The following is a 17,962-nucleotide window of genomic DNA, read 5'->3' on the forward strand; positions in this document are numbered from 1 at the left end:
GCAGGCCATTCTACTATCGAGCTGCGGGGGAACAGACACGCTTAATAAAGTCTCATCGACTTCACTCTATTCGTCTCACAGAGTCTTTGTGCGCTACAATTTATTAAGCGTGCCTAAAAAGGACTATGGAGCTCAGGATCATCCCGGAATGCCTGAGGATCTGCCCCCACGCAGTGAATGCGGCAGCAGCCTTCAAGCACTGGCAGACTTGTTTCGAGGCCTACCTCAGAACGGCCACCGGCCGGGTCACAGAAGACCAAAAACTACAGGTCCTGCACTCAAGGGTGAGCACGGAGATTTTTTCCCTCATCGAAGACGCGGAGGATTTCCAGGCGGCGTTCGCAGCACTGAAAAGTCTCTATGTCCGCCCAGTTAACCAAATCTACGCTCGCTACCAGCTCGCGACGAGACGGCAAGGTCCCGGAAAATCGATGGACAAATTCTACGCCGCGCTGCTGATTTTGGGACGAGCCTGCAGCTGCCCTTCGGTGAACGCAAATGAACACACGGACATGTTAATGCGCGTGGCTTTTGTGGCAGGTATGAATTCCTCCCAAATCCGCCAAAGACTTCTAGAAAGAGAGTCGCTAGGACTCTCAGAGGCCCGGGCCCTAGCAGCCTCCCTAGACGTGGCCGCGCGTAATACCCGCGCCTACGGCCCCGACCGCGCGGCAGCCCATTGGGCTCCGTACGTACCCGTCGCGACAAACCCCCCCCCCCCCGGACACCCCATAGGCTTGCGCGGTCCAAACGCCAAGTCGCACCGGGGTCGCCCGCTGCTATTTCTGCGGCCAGGCGAAACACCCCCGGCAGCGCTGCCCGGACCGCGCAGCAATCTGCAAGAGCTGCGGGAAAAAGGGCCATTTCGCGGTTGTGTGCCGGTCCCGCGAGGTCGCCGCTGTCCCGGGAGAACAGGGAGCCCTGCAAGCCGTTTACGCTCCCCAACCCCCCCAGCGCCCCATGTACGACCCGCAGGCGCAGCCGCTCTGGGTCCCGACCACCGCAGTCCCGGGAGAACAGGGAGCCCTGCACGCCGCTTACACTCCCCAACGCGCCCCCCCACGTATGACCCGCCGGCGCTTCCACTTTGGATCCCGACCACCGCTCTCCCCGGAGATGAGGGAGCCCCGCGCGGTCCTAACACTCCCCAACCCCCCCAGCGCCCCATGTGCGACCCGCAGACGCCGCCATTTTGGGTCCCGGCCACCACGAGGGAGGAAGGGCGCCGCCATCTTGGACCACCCCAGACCTGTACGACGCGTGGGGGCGGCCATTTTGTCCACCCCCGCTGCCATCTTGTGACCCCCCAGCCATGTGCGATGTATGGGGGCAGCCATTTTGTTCATCCCCGACGCCATCTTGGACGGCAACAACGGACCCCACTCCACTACTACAACCACGTCTCGCTTCAATTACGCTCGATCAAGCTCGGCCCCGGACACTCCAGACGACGACGACAACGGTGCTAATAAACGGCCACGAGACACCATGCCTAGTCGATTCCGGGAGCACGGGGAGCTTTATCCACCCCGACACGGTAAGACGCTGTTCCTTGACCACCTATCCCAGCGCACAAAAGATTTCCCTAGCTGCAGGATCCCACTCCGTACAGATCCAAGGTTTCTGCATAGTTACCCTAACGGTGCAGGGGAGGGAGTTCAAAAACTACAAACTAAACGTCCTTCCCCAACTTTGCGCCCCCACTTTACTGGGATTAGATTTCCAGTGCAATCTACAGAGCCTTACATTCAAATTCGGCGGCCCAATACCCCCACTCACTATCTGCGGCCTCGCGACCCTCAAGGTGCAACCCCCGTCCTTGTTTGCGAACCTCACCCCGGATTGCAAACCCGTCGCCACTAGGAGCAGACGGTACAGCGCCCAGGACCGGACCTTCATTCGGTCCGAAGTCCAGCGGCTACTAAAGGAAGGCATAATCCAGGCCAGCAATAGTCCCTGGAGAGCACAGGTGGTAGTAGTGAAGACAGGGGAGAATCAAAGGATGGTCATAGACTATAGCCAGACCATCAACAGGTACACACAACTAGACGCGTACCCTCTCCCCCGCATATCCGACATGGTCAATCGGATTGCCCAATATAAAGTCTTCTCCACGGTGGACCTCAAGTCCGCCTACCATCAGCTCCCCATCCGCCCAAGTGACCGCAAGTACACAGCCTTCGAGGCAGACGGGCGATTATACCATTTCCTAAGGGTCCCATTTGGCGTCACAAACGGGGTCTCGGTCTTCCAACGGGAGATGGACCGAATGGTTGATCAACATGGGTTGCGGGCCACGTTCCCGTATCTCGACAATGTAACCATCTGCGGCCACGACCAGCAGGACCACGACGCCAACCTCCAAAAATTCCTCCAGACCGCCAAAGCCTTGAACCTCACGTACAACGAGGACAAGTGCGTTTTTAGCACCAACCGGCTAGCCATTCTGGGCTACGTAGTGCGCAATGGGATAATAGGCCCCGACCCCGAACGTATGCGCGCCCTCATGGAATTTCCCCTCCCGCACTGCCCAAAAGCCCTGAAACGCTGCCTGGGGTTTTTTTCATACTACGCCCAGTGGGTCCCCCAGTACGCAGACAAGGCCCGCCCCCTAATACAGACCACGACCTTCCCTCTGTCGACAGAGGCTTGCCAGGCCTTCAGCCGCATCAAAGCGGATATCGCAAAGGCCACGATGCGCGCCATCGACGAGTCCCTCCCCTTCCAGGTGGAGAGAGAGGCCTCCGACGTAGCTCTAGCGGCCACCCTTAACCAAGCGGGCAGACCCGTGGCCTTTTTCTCCCGGACCCTCCACGCCTCAGAAATCCGCCACTCCTCAGTGGAAAAGGAAGCCCAAGCCATAGTGGAAGCTGTGCGACATTGGAGGCATTACCTGGCCGGCAGGAGATTCACTCTCCTCACCGACCAACGGTCGGTAGCCTTCATGTTCGATAATGCACTGCGGGGCAAAATCAAAAACGACAAGGTCTTAAGGTGGAGGATCGAGCTCTCCACCTTCAACTACGAGATTTTGTATCGTCCCGGAAAGCTGAACGAGCCGTCCGATGCCCTATCCCGCGGCACATGTACCAACGCACAAATTAACCGCCTCCGAACCCTCCACGAGGACCTCTACCACCCGGGGGTCACTCGGTTTTTCCACTTTATCAAGTCCCGAAATCTCCCATACTCTTTAGAGGAGGTCCGTACAGTCACAAGGGACTGCCACATCTGCGCGGAATGCAAACCGCATTTTTTCAGGCCGGATGGCGTGCACCTGATTAAGGCTTCCCGCCCCTTTGAACGCCTTAGTCTCGATTTCAAAGGGCCCCTCCCCTCCACCGACCGCAACACATACTTTCTTCATGTGGTGGACGAATACTCCCGCTTCCCATTCGCTATTCCCTGCTCTGACATGACCGCGGCCATAGTCATTAAAGCCCTGAACACCATCTTCACACTGTTCGGTTGCCCCGCATACGTCCACAGCGACAGGGGGTCCTCTTTCATGAGTGACGAGCTGCGCCAGTTCCTGCTCAGCAAGGGCATAGCCTCAAGCAGGACGACCAGCTACAACCCCCGGGGGAACGGGCAAGTAGAGAGGGAGAACGGCACGGTCTGGAAGACCGTCCTACTGGCCCTACGGTCCAGGGACCTCCCAGTTTCACGGTGGCAGGAGGTCCTTCCGGACGCTCTCAACTCCATCCGGTCGCTATTATGTACGAGCACTAATCAAACGCCTCATGAGCGTCTCCTTGTCTTCCCTAGGAGGTCCTCCTCTGGAACGTCGCTGCCGACCTGGCTGGCGGTCCCAGGACCCATCTTGCTCCGAAAGCATGTGCGGGCACACAAGGCGGACCCGTTGGTCGAAAGGGTTCACCTCCTCCACGCGAACCCGCAGTACGCTTACGTGGAGTACCCCGACGGCCGGCAACACACGGTCTCCCTGCGGGATCTGGCGCCCGCCGGCAACACACACACCCCCCCAACACCATTCACCCAACCCCCCCCCTTCCTGCCACCGCCGCACCCCGCGACCGCCCCCTTCCCAGGAGGATCGGTTCTCCTCCCCTCAGGCCCGACCAAGAATAAAGCCCAAGCTGAAACCGTAAGGCTCCCGGAAACGACAACACCGGTACAAGCACCACCACCACCACCGGGGCCGAGGCGATCGACACGGACGACCAGACCGCCCGACCGACTCGTGGCGTCGATCTAAATCAATATATGGACTTTTCACAAGAACATGTTGCTTTTCTCCCGATACCTTCTGTAAATAGTTGAAACAGGACAAAATTGTACAATACTGTATTGCCATGTGAATGTTTTCCTCCCAGGACCAGCCCTGTAAACCCTTACCACCATACGAAGCATCACCCCGCCGGGTTCATTTTTGACAAGGGGTGAATGTGGTAGTATGTATTAGGGGTCATGTGGGACTGGAAGCCCTAATGTCATTGGCTGACAGATCCCGGGTCCTGGTTGGCCGTTGACCTCTAGCTCCGCCCTGAAGGCGGAGTATAAGAAGCCGGAGTCCTCCCCCGCAGGCCATTCTACTATCGAGCTGCGGGGGAATAGACACGCTTAATAAAGCCTCATCGACTTCACTCTATTCGTCTCATGGAGTCTTTGTGCGCTACAGGTGGTTCAATCCACACCGGCTTGCGTGGGTTGACAGCGGTGGGACTTCGGCCCATCGCGGGCCGGAGAATCGCCGGGGGGGCGGCCCGCCTACCGGCACGGCGCGATTCCTGCCCCCGCCGAATATCCGGTGCCGGAGAATTCGACAACCGGCGGGGGTGGGATTCACGCCAGCCCCCGGCGATTCTCTGACCCGGTGGGGGGTGTCGGAGAATCCCGCCCCTGAGTTCTCATTTTAGCTAAAGCATAGAGTAATTGACATGGACATAGAAACATAGAAATTAAGAGCAGGAGGAGGCCATACAGCTTTTCTAGCCTGCTCCACCATTCATTATGATCGTGGTTGATCATCCAACTTAACAACCTGTTCCCGCTTTCCCCCACTATCCTTTGATCCTTTGGCCCCAAGAGCTATAGCTAATGCCTTCTTGAAAACATGCAGTGTTTTGGCCTCAACTGTTTTCTGTGGTAGAGAATTCCACAGATCACGCTTTGGGTGAAGAAATTTCTCCTTATCTCAGTACTAAATGGTCTATCCCATATCCTCAGACTATGACCCCTGGTTCTGGACTCCCCCACCATTGGGAATATACTTCCCGCATCTCTCCAGTCTAGTACTGTTATAATTTTATAGATTTCTATGAGACCCTTCTCATTCTTCCTGACTCAAACGAATGTAATCCTAACCGACTCAATCTCTCCTCATATGTCAGTCCCGCCATCCCAGGATTCAGTCTGGTAAACCTTCGCTGCACTCCCTCCATAGCAAGAACATCCTTCCTCAGATAAGAAGACCAAACTGCACACAATATTCCAGATGTGCTCTCACCAAGGCCCTGTATAATTGCAGATAGGCATCCCTGCTCCTGTACTCAAAACGTCTCGCAATGAAGGCCAACATACCATTAGCCTTCTTTATCGCTTGCTGCACCTGCATGCTTACTTTCAGCGACTGGTGTACAAGGACACCCAGGTCTTGTTGGCACATTCTCCTCTCTCAATCTACAGCCATTCAGATAAGAATCTGCCTTCCTGTTTTTGCTACCAAAGTGGATGACCCCACATTTATGCACATTTTCCACCACCTGCCATGCATTTTCCCAATCATTCAACTTCTCAAAATCACACTGAAGGATCTCTGCACCCTCCTCACAGCTCACCAACCCCCACCCAGGTTTGTGTTCTCTGCAAATTTGGCGATATTGCCCGCATCTAAATCTAATATATATTGTAAATAGTTGCAGTTCTGGCACTGATTCCTGTGGTACCCCACTAGTCACTGCCTTCCATTTTATTTCCTGTCTGCCAATCAGTTTTCTATTCATCTCAAACACTACCCCTAATCCCATGCGCTTTAATTTTACATGCTAATCTCTTATGTGGGACCTTGTTGATAGCCTTCTGAAAGTCCAGTTAAACTAGATCCACTGGCTCCCCCACATCAACTCCCCTCGGTATATCCTCGAAGAATTCCAGTAGGTTTGACAAGCATGATTTCATAAATCCACGCTGGCTCTGTCTGATCCTGCCACTTTTTTCTAAATGCTCTGCTATTAAACCTTTTATAATGGACTCTAGCATTTTCCCCATTACCACATCAGGCTTACTGGTCTATAATTCCCTGTCTACTTTCTCTCTGTCTCCCTTTAGAGGGGTTAATTTAGCTAAAAATTATTAACAAACCTACATTTGTCTTCACCAATCTTTTTCTCTTCGCATACCGAAAGAAGCTTTTACAGTCAGTTTTTGTGTTCCCTGCAAACTTATTCTTAAACTCTATTTTTCCCTTCTTAATCAATCTCTTTGTCTTCCTTTGCTGAATTCTAATCTGCTCCAAATCCTCAACTCTGCTGTTTTTTCTGGCCAATTTATATGCCTCTTCGTTGGCTCTAACACTATCTATAATTTCCCTTGGAAATAAGCCATGGTTTGGCCGCTTTCCTCATTTATTTTTACGCGAGACAGGAATTAACAATTGTTGCAGTTCACCCATCTGCTCTTTGAATGTTTGCCATTGCGTATCCACCATTATCCCTTTAAGCAATATTCCCCAATACATCAGAGCCAACTTGCGCCTCATATCATCATAATTTCCTTTACTTAGATTCAGGACCAAAACCTCAGAATCAACTACATCACTCTCCATCTTGATGAAGAATTCTCTCACGTTATGGTCACTCAACCCCAAGGGGCCTCGACAGCTACATGGCCAATTATTTCTTTCTCACTACACAATATCCAATCTAGGATGACCTGTTCTCTGGTTGGTTCCTCCTTCCATCTTTGTGAAAACTTGTCCCACAGTCTCTATTATCAGAGACGTGCTTCAACACTGGGACTGTTCAAACACTGCTAAACAGAAAACTGTTCCAATTTGAGAGCATTACTTGTTTTCTCTTTACATAAATTCTCAGTGCTCTGAATTGCCAAATAGAAAAATCAGGCTGACCCCAACCCACTCCAATTAGCTTCCCATTCACCCTTTACTTCTTTGTTCATCCCCAAGGCAGCTCCATGTCACATGAACATTTCTTGAAACCTAATTATGGCATAAGCTGTGGGAGAATGTCAATCTGAGACCAACCAACTAAATTTTACATAAAAATAGAGCTGCAGCAAATTATGATAATTAGAAAATGTACACAAAGATTCAGAAATTTAGAGGCAAAAGATATTGAATGATACCATTTAATTGTTAAAGAGAAAGCAAAGGAATGTAGTTACCTGCTAGAGGTACATAACCAGAGGCTGCAAAGAAACAATACAACAGCCATAATTTATATCATTCCTTAATGTAATAAACTGACCCAAGGTGCTACACAGGAGCACTATAAAGCAAAAATCTGAGACTGACCCACATAGGGAGGAGAAAGAATGTTATAGATTCAAAACACAGCAATAGGAGAAGCAATGATATGAAAATAGACAGACAAAATAGTGAGAAATGAGGCAGAGGAAAAGGAGTGATGACATTTACGTGATATTGTTGATCTGCCAAAGAAAGGAATTTCCACAACATAAAGATAAAAGTAAATTTCTGAGGATGCTGGAATCTGAAACAAAAACAGAATATAGTGGACAATCTCAGCAGGTCTGACAGCATCTGCGGAGGGAGAACGGAGCTGACGTTTCGAGTCTGGATGACTCGATGACATTTATCTTTGACTCTTTGTCAAAGCTAGATAGAACTGGAAATAGGGTCAGATTTATACTGTAGTGGGGGGTGGGGATGTGTGGAGCGGTGGGGCTGAATAGAGGGACAGTGATAGGTGGAGATCGACAAATATGTTGACAACAGAAAACAAGAGGAATCTAAAAAACTTACTGTCAGGGGTTTCCAGCTGAATCCAGTCAGAGTGAGGACAGAGTGGCTGCTGGGTAAGTAGTAAAGATTTAAATTGTTTGCGCAGGCCCATAACAGCTGATTGCTGTTTTTGTGTGGGGCGCAGTGGTTGCTGGTTAAGTGTTTTATTATTACCTGTATTTAAGTTGGGCAGTTTCTAAACTTTAGACACTACACTTGTAGTGCCCCCCACCCTTCCACCTCCTTTAACCTAAGGGGTAGAGTGAATAACAGGTAAGCTCTTTCTTTCTTTTTCTTTTTTTATCGAGCGGGGATGGCAGGGAAGGCAGTGCAATGTTCCTCCTGCAGAATGTTTGTGGTGAGGGACACCGTCAGTGTCCCTGCTGATTTTACCTGTGGGAAGTGCACCCATCTCCAGCTCCTCAGAAACCGCGTTAGGGAACTGGAGCTGGAGCTGGATGAACTTCGGATCATTCGGGAGGCAGAGGTGGTTATAGATAGAAGCTTCAGGGATGTAGTTACTCCGAAGAATAAAGATAGATGGGTGACGGTGAGAGGGGCTGGGAGGAAGCAGTCAGTACAGGGATCCCCTGTGGTCGTTCCCCTTAGTAACAAGTAAACCGCTTTGGATACTGTTGGGGGGGAGGGGAATTACCAGGGGTAAGCCATGGGGTACAGGTCTCTGGCACAGAGTCTGTCCCTGTTGCTCAGAAGGGAAGGGGGGAGAGGAGTAGAGCATTAGTCATTGGAGATTCTATAGTTAGGGGGATAGATAGGAGATTCTGTGGGAACGAGAGAGACTTGCGGTTGGTGTGTTGCCTCCCAGGTGCCAGGGTCCGTGATGTCTCGGATCGTGTTTTCGGGATCCTTAAGGGGAATGGGGAGCAGCCCCAAGTCGTGGTCCACATAGGTACCAATGACATAGGTAGGAAAAGGGATAGGAATGTAAGGTAGGAATTCAGGGAGCTAGGGTTGAAATTTAGATCGAGGACAAACAGAGTTATTATCTCTGGGTTGTTACCCGTGCCACGTGATAGTGAGACGAGGAATAGGGAGAGAGAGGAGTTGAACACGTGGCTACAGGGATGGTGCAGGAGGGAGGGTTTCAGATTTCTGGATAATTGGGGCTCATTCTGGGGTCGCTGGGACCTCTACAAACGGGATGGTCTACACCTGGACGAATATCCTGGGGGGGAAATTTGCTAATGCTCTTCAGGAGGGTTTAAACTAGTTCAGCAGGGGATTGGGAACCTGAATTGTAGCTCCAGTATACAGGAGGTTGAGAATAGTGAGGTCTTGAGTAAGGTTTCAAAGTTCCAGGAGTGTACCGGCAGGCAGGAAGGTGGCTTAAAGTGTGTCTTCTTCAATGCCAGGAGCATCCAGAATTAGGTGGGTGAACGTGCGGCATGGGTTGGTACCTGGGACTTCGATGTTGTGGCCATTTCGGAGACATGGATAGAGCAGGAACAGGAATGGTTGTTGCAGGTGCCGGGGTTTAGATATTTCAGTAAGCTCAGGGAAGGTGGTAAAAGAGGGGGAGGGGTGGCATTGTTAGTCAAGGACAGTATTACGGTGGCAGAAAGGACGTTTGATGAGGACTCGTCTACTGAGGTAGTATGGGCTGAAGTTAGAAACAGGAAAGGAGAGGTCACCCTGTTAGGGGTTTTCTATAGGCCTCCAAAAAGTTCTAGAGATGTAGAGGAAAGGATTGCAAAGATGATTCTGGATAGGAGCAAAAGCGACAAGGTAGTTGTTATGGGGGACTTTAACTTTCCAAATATTGACTGGAAACGCTATAGTTTGAGTACTTTAGATGGGTCCGTTTTTCTCCAATGTGTGCTGGAGGGTTTCCTGACACAGTATGTCGATAGGCCAACGAGAGGCGAAGCCATATTGGATTTGGTACTGGGTAATGAACCAGGACAGGTGTTAGATTTGGAGGCAGGTGAGCACTGTGGTGATAGTGACCACAATTCGATTATGTTTACTTTAGTGATGGAAAGGGATCGGTATATACCGCAGGGTAAGAGTTATATCTGGGGGAAAGGCAATTATGATGCGATGAGGCAAGACGTAGGATGCATCGGATGGAGAGGAAAACTGCAGGGGATGGGCACAATGGAAATGTGGAGCTAGTTCAAGGAATAGCTACTGCGTGTCCTTGATAAGTATGTACCTGTCAGGCAGGGAGGAAGTGGTCGAGCGAGTGAACCGTAGTTTACTAAAGCAGTCGAAACACTTGCCAAGAGGAAGAAGGAGGCTTATGTAAAGATGAGACATGAAGGTTCAGTTAGGGCGCTCGAGAGTTACAAGTTAGCTAGGAAAGACCGAAAGAGAGAGCGAAGAAGAGCCAGGAGGGGACATGAGAAGTCTTTGGCAGGTAGGATCAAGGATAACCCTAAAGCTTTCTATAGATATGTCAGGAATAAAAGAATGACTAGGGTAAGAGTAGGGCCAGTCAAGGACAGTAGTGGGAAGTTGTGCGTGGAGTCCGAGGTGATAGGAGAGGTGCTAAATTAATATTTTTCGTCAGTAGTCACACAGGAAAAAGACAATGTTGTCGAGGAGAATACTGAGATTCAGGCTACTAAACTAGAAGGGCTTGAGGTTCATAAGGAGGAGGTGTTAACAATTCTGGAAAGTGTGAAAATAGATGTACCCTGGGCCGGATGGGATTTATCCTAGGATTCTCTGGGAAGCTAGGGAGGAGATTGCTGAGCCTTTGGCTTTGATCTTTAAGTCATCTTTGTCTACAGGAATAGTGCCAGAAGACTGGAGGATAGCAAATGTTGTCCCCTTGTTCAAGAAGGGGAGTAAAGACAACCCCGGTAACTTTAGACCAGTGAGCTTTACATCTGTTGTGGGCAAAGTCTTGGAAAGGTTTATAAGAGATAGGATGTATAATCATCTGGAAAGGAATAATTTGATTAGAGATAGTCAACACCGTTTTGTGAAGGGTAGGTCGTGCCTCACAAACCTCATTGAGTTCTTTGAGAAGGTGACCAAACAGGTGGATGAGGGTAAAGCAGTTGATGTGATGTATATGGATTTCAGTAAAGCGTTTGATAAGGTTCCGCATGGTAGGCTACTGCAGAAAATACGGAGGCATGGGATTCAGGGTGATTTAGCAGTTTGTATCAGAAATTGGCTAGCTGGAAGAAGACAAAGGGTGGTGGTTGATGGGAATTGTTCAGACTGGAGTATAGTTACTAGTGGTGTACCGCAAGGATCTGTTTTGGGGCCACTGCTGTTTGTCATTTTTATAAATGACCTGGAGGGACTTCCGGGTACGGCGATGACCAGCTGAGTCGCACATTTCGGCAGCTCCCTGTGAAACGGACTTTTGGGCTCTTGATAGGAGCCCCAACGGCAATTTTGACGGCTAAAAACACTGTGCGGTAAACCAGAAGGGAATCCCCCCTGGATACGGATGGAAAAAGGAGAGGGAAGTGGCCAGATTGCAGTGGATCCTTTAGAACGGCGGCAAGGAAGGCAAGCAAAAACCAAGATGGCGTCGGAAGGTGGCAGTTTAACATGGGGCCCTGAACAACAAGAGTTCTTGAAATGCTGTGTGGAAGAGATCAAAAAGGAAATGAAGAAAGAGCTGTTGGCCCCGATACGACAGGCGATCGAAGGGCTAAAGGAGGAACAAAAGACCCAGGAGCGGGAGCTTCGGGTCGTGAAGGCAAAGGCAGCCGAGAATGAGGACGATATACAGGGCCTGGTGGTGAAGACGGAGACGCAGGAGGCACATCAGAAACGATGTGTGGAAAGGTTGGAGGCACTGGAAAACAACGCAAGGAGGAACAACCTGAGGATTCTTGGTCTTCCTGAAGGTGTGGAGGGAGCGGACGTCGGGGCATATGTGAGCACGATGCTGCACTCGTTAATGGGAGCGGAGGCCCCGGCAGGTCCGTTGGAGGTGGAGGGAGCATACCGAGTGATGGCGCGAGGACCGAGAGCAGGAGAAATTCCCAGAGCCATAGTGGTGAGATTCCTCCGTTTTAAGGATAGAGAAATGGTCCTTAGATGGGCGAAGAAAACTCGGAGTAGTAAATGGGAGAACGCGGTGATCCGCGTTTATCAAGACTGGAGTGCGGAGGTGGCGAGAAGGAGGGCGAGCTTTAATCGGGCCAAGGCGGTGCTTCATAAAAAGAAGATAAAATTTGGAATGCTGCAACCGGCAAGACTGTGGGTCACATATCGAGAGAGGCACCACTACTTTGAGACGGCGGATGAAGCGTGGACTTTTATTGTGGAAGAAAAACTGGAATGAGCGGGTTATTAAAAAGAACGTTCAAACAAAGTGGTGGGGCGAATGTGGGGGGCAAAGAGGGGTTTTATGTACTAATCCTGCGATGCGGTAACTTTTCTCTCTCCCACAGGTGGTGATGGGGGAGGAGGGGAGGTGGAGGAGATGGGGCGTTGGCCATTGGGGGCGGGGCCAAAGGAAAAGCGCGGGCTTGGTTCCCGCGCTATGATAATCATGGCGGGAATAGAGAAGCAGGAAGGAGGGGGCGTCGCACGGTGCGAGCCGAGGTCACGGGGGGAAGCCGAGGTCAGCCAGAGTTTGCTGACTTCTGGGAGCAACATGGGGGGAGTAATTACGCTAGCGGGGGATCTAGCGGGGGGGGGGTGGGAGGGGGGAATTACTGGGTTGCTGCTGCTGGGGAGAGGGGGGAGCTGGTATGGGAGAGGATGGGCGGGGGGGCACCGCCTGGGGGAGATACAGCTGCGTGGGAACCGGGTGAGGAGCTGGAAAAAGGTGGTGGCTAATCGACAAGGGGGGGGGGGTAGGAAGCCCCCCAACTCGGCTGATCACGTGGAACGTGAGAGGGCTGAACGGGCCGATAAAGAGGGCACGGGTACTCGCACACCTTAAGAAACTTAAGGCAGATGTGGTTATGTTACAGGAAACGCACCTGAAACTGATAGACCAGGTTAGGCTACGCAAAGGATGGGTGGGGCAGGTGTTCCATTCGGGGCTAGATGCGAAAAACAGGGGGGTGGCTATATTAGTGGGGAAGCGGGTAATGTTCGAGGCAAAGACTATAGTGGCGGATAACGGGGGCAGATACGTGATGGTGAGTGGCAAACTACAGGGGGAGACGGTGGTTTTGGTAAACGTATATGCCCCGAACTGGGATGATGCCAATTTTATGAGGCGGATGCTAGGACGCATTCCGGACCTAGAGATGGGAAAGCTGATAATGGGGGGAGATTTTAATACGGTGTTGGAACCAGGGCTGGATAGGTCGAAGTCCAGGACTGGAAGGAGGCCGGCAGCAGCCAAGGTACTTAAAGATTTTATGGAGCAGATGGGAGGTGTAGACCCGTGGAGATTTAGCAGACCTAGGAGTAAGGAGTTCTCGTTTTTCTCCTATGTCCATAAAGTCTACTCGCGAATAGACTTTTTTGTGCTGGGTAGGGCATTGATCCCGAAGGTGAGGGGAACGGAGTATACGGCTACAGCCATTTCGGATCACGCTCCACACTGGGTGGACTTGGAGATAGGGGAGGAAACAGGAGGGCGCTCACCCTGGAGAATGGACATGGGACTAATGGCAGATGAGGGGGTGTGTCTAAGGGTGAGGGGGTGCATTGAAAAGTACTTGGAACTCAATGATAATGGGGAGGTCCAGGTGGGAGTGGTCTGGGAGGCGTTGAAGGCGGTGGTTAGAGGGGAGCTGATATCAATAAGGGCACATAAAGGGAAGCAGGAGAGTAAGGAACGGGAGCGGTTGCTGCAAGAACTTTTGAGGGTGGATAGACAATATGCGGAAGCACCGGAGGAGGGACTGTACAGGGAAAGGCAAAGGCTACATGTAGAATTTGACTTGCTGACTACAGGCACTGCAGAGGCACAATGGAGGAAGGCACAGGGTGTACAGTACGAATATGGGGAGAAGGCGAGCAGGTTGCTGGCACACCAATTGAGGAAAAGGGGAGCAGCGAGGGAAATAGGGGGAGTGAGGGATGAGGAAGGAGAGATGGAGCGGGGAGCGGAGAGAGTGAATGGAGTGTTCAAGACATTTTATAAAAAATTATATGAAGATCAACCCCCGGATGGGAGGGAGAGAATGATGGGCTTCTTGGATCGGCTGGAATTTCCCAAGGTGGAAGAGCAGGAAAGGGTGGGACTGGGAGCACAGATCGAGGTAGAAGAAGTGGTGAAAGGAATTAGGAGCATGCAGGCGGGAAAGGCCCCGGGACCGGATGGATTCCCAGTCGAATTCTATAGAAAATATGTGGACTTGCTCGCCCCGGTACTGACGAGGACCTTTAATGAGGCAAAGGAAAGGGGACAACTGCCCCCGACTATGTCTGAAGCAACGATATCGCTTCTCTTAAAGAAGGAAAAGGACCCGCTACAATGCGGGTCCTATAGACCTATTTCCCTCCTAAATGTAGATGCCAAGGTCCTGGCCAAGGTAATGGCAATGAGAATAGAGGAATGTGTCCCGGGGGTGGGCCACGAGGACCAAACTGGGTTTGTGAAGGGGAGACAGCTGAACACGAATATACGGAGGTTGTTAGGGGTAATGATGATGGCCCCACCAGAGGGAGAAACGGAGATAGTAGTGGCGATGGATGCCGAGAAAGCATTTGATAGAGTGGAGTGGGATTATTTGTGGGAGGTGTTGAGGAGATTTGGTTTTGGAGAGGGGTATGTTAGATGGGTGCAGCTGTTGTATAGGGCCCCAGTGGCGAGCGTGGTCACGAATGGACGGGGATCTGCATATTTTCGGCTCCATAGAGGGACAAGGCAGGGATGCCCTCTGTCCCCATTATTGTTTGCACTGGCGATTGAGCCCCTGGCGATAGCATTGAGGGGTTCCAAGAAGTGGAGGGGAGTAGTTAGGGGAGGGGAAGAGCACCGGGTATCTTTGTATGCGGACGATTTGCTACTATACGTGGCGGACCCGGCGGAGGGGATGCCAGAAATAATGCGGATACTTGGGGAGTTTGGGGATTTTTCAGGGTATAAATTGAACATGGGGAAAAGTGAGTTGTTTGTGGTGCATTCAGGGGAGCAGAGTAGAGAAATAGAGGACCTACCGTTGAGGAAGGTAACAAGGGACTTTCGTTACCTGGGGATCCAGATAGCTAAGAATTGGGGCACATTGCATAGGTTAAATTTAACGCGGTTGGTGGAACAGATGGAGGAGGATTTCAAGAGATGGGATATGGTATCCCTGTCAATGGCAGGGAGGGTGCAGGCGGTTAAGATGGTGGTCCTCCCGAGATTCCTCTTTGTGTTTCAGTGCCTCCCGGTGGTGATTACGAAGGCTTTTTTTAAAAGGATTGAAAAGAGCATCATGGGTTTTGTGTGGGCCGGGAAGACCCCGAGAGTGAGGAAGGGATTCTTACAGCGTAGCAGGGATAGGGGGGGGCTGGCACTACCGAGCCTAAGTGAGTATTATTGGGCCGCTACTATTTCAATGGTGAGTAAGTGGATGGGAGAGGAGGAGGGAGCGGCGTGGAAGAGATTAGAGAGGGCGTCCTGTAGGGGGACTAGCCTACAGGCTATGGTGACAGCCCCATTGCCGTTCTCACCGAGGAACTACACCACAAGCCCGGTGGTGGTGGCTACACTGAAGATTTGGGGACAGTGGAGACGGCATAGGGGAAAGACTGGAGCCTTGGGGGGGTCCCCGATAAGAAACAACCATAGGTTTGCCCCGGGGGGAATGGATGGGGGATATGGAATGTGGCAAAGAGCAGGAATAACGCAACTGAAAGATCTGTTTGTGGATGGGAAGTTCGCGAGTCTGGGAGCGCTGACCGAGAAATATGGGTTGCCCCAAGGGAATGCATTCAGGTATATGCAACTGAGGGCTTTTGCGAGGCAACAGGTGAGGGAATTCCCGCAGCTCCCGACACAAGAGGTGCAGGACAGAGTGATCTCAAAGACATGGGTGGGGGATGGTAAGGTGTCAGATATATATAGGGAAATGAGGGACGAAGGGGAGACTATGGTAGATGAACTAAAAGGGAAATGGGAAGAAGAGCTGGGGGAGGAGATCGAGGAGGGGCTGTGGGCAGATGCCCTAAGCAGGGTAAACTCGTCGTCCTCGTGTGCCAGGCTAAGCCTGATTCAGTTTAAGGTATTATACAGGGCACATATGACTGGAGCACGGCTCAGTAAATTTTTTGGGGTGGAGGATAGGTGTGCGAGGTGCTCGAGAAGCCCAGCGAATCATACCCATATGTTTTGGTCATGCCCGGCACTACAGGGGTTTTGGATGGGGGTGACAAAGGTGCTTTCAAAAGTAGTAGGAGTCCGGGTCGAACCAAGCTGGGGGTTGGCTATATTTGGGGTTGCACAAGAGCCGGGAGTGCAGGAGGCGAGAGAGGCCGATGTTTTGGCCTTTGCGTCCCTAGTAGCCCGGCGCAGGACATTGCTAATGTGGAAAGAAGCCAAGCCCCCGGGGGTGGAGACTTGGATAAATGACATGGCGGGGTTTATAAAGCTAGAGCGGATTAAGTTCGTCCTAAGGGGGTCGGCTCAAGGGTTCACCAGGCGGTGGCAACCGTTCGTCGAATACCTCGCAGAAAGATAGACGGAATGGGAAAAAGAAGGCAGCAGCAGCAGCCCAGGATCGGGGGGGGGGGGGGAGGAGGAACCAGAAGGACTCTCAGGGTTGTTAATATATACTGTATAGTATGTATAGGTCGTTGCTACAGATAATTATATATTGGACTTATAAATTATATTTTTGGAGAGTGTTACCTGTGACAAGGCAGTTGCCAATTAGGGCTAGTTTTTATTTTTGTTATTTATTATTTATTCATTTTTTGTTTATAAAATAGGTCATTGTTATTTGTGTTGTTATAATATTGTGTAAAGGATGCACAATGTACTGTGTTGGTTGACCAAAAATTTTCAATAAAATATTTAATTAAAAAAAAAAAAATGACCTGGAGAAGGGCGTAGAAGGATGGGTGCGTAAATTTTCAGATGGCACTGAAGTCGGTGGAGTTGTGGACAGTGCGGGAGGATGTTACAAGTTACAGAGAGACATAGATAAGCTGCAGCGCTGGGCTGAGAGGTGGCAAATGGAGTTTAATGCAGAAAAGTGTGAGGTGATTCATTTTGGAAGGAATAACAGGAAGACAGAGTACTGGGCTAATGGTAAGATTCTTGGTAGTGTGGATGAGCAGAGAGATCTCGGTGTCCATGTACTTAGATCCCTGAAAGTTGCCACCCAGGTTGATAGGGTTGTTAAGAAGGCATACAGTGTGTTAGCTTTTATCGGTAGAGGGATTGAGTTTCGGAGCCATGAGGTCATGTTGCAGCTGAACAAAACTCTGGTGCGGCTGCATTTGGAGTATTGCGTGCAATTCTGGTTGCCGCATTTTAGGAAGGATGTGGAAGCATTGGAAAGGGTGCAGAGGAGATTTACCAGAATGTTGCCCGGTATGGAGGGAAGATCTTATGAGGGAAGGCTGAGGGACTTGAGGCTGTTTTCGTTAGAGAGAAGAAGGTTAAGAGGTGACTTAATTGAGGCATACAAAATGATCAGAGGATTAGATAGGGTGGACAGTGAGAGCTTTTTTCCTCGGATGGTGATGTCTAGCTCGAGAGGACATAGCTTTAAATTGAGGGGAGATACATATAGGACAGATGTCAGAGGTAGGTTCTTTACTCAGAGAGTAGTAAGGGCGTGGAATGCCCTGCCTGCAACAGTAGTGGACTCGCCAACACTAAGGGCATTGAAATGGTCATTGGATAAACATATGGATGATAAGGGAATAGTGTAGCTGGGCTTTAGAGTGGTTTCACAGGTCGGTGCAACATCGAGGGCCGAAGGGCCTGTACTGCACTGTAATGTTCTATGTTCTACGTTCTAAATGGGGATGATTAAGGCTAAGAAGGGTGCTGATAGTGGCACATAAAGAGATTGGAATGTGTGAAAGGCAGCACAAAGGTGAATAGTGTGTCAAAGGGCAACTAGGAACAGATGGCTCAAGTGGAGTGGGGGAACATGGTGAGGGAAAAACAAATCAATGAAT

The sequence above is a fragment of the Scyliorhinus torazame genome, chromosome 7 (genome assembly GCF_047496885.1).
Source record: "Scyliorhinus torazame isolate Kashiwa2021f chromosome 7, sScyTor2.1, whole genome shotgun sequence".
NCBI lineage: Eukaryota > Metazoa > Chordata > Chondrichthyes > Carcharhiniformes > Scyliorhinidae > Scyliorhinus > Scyliorhinus torazame.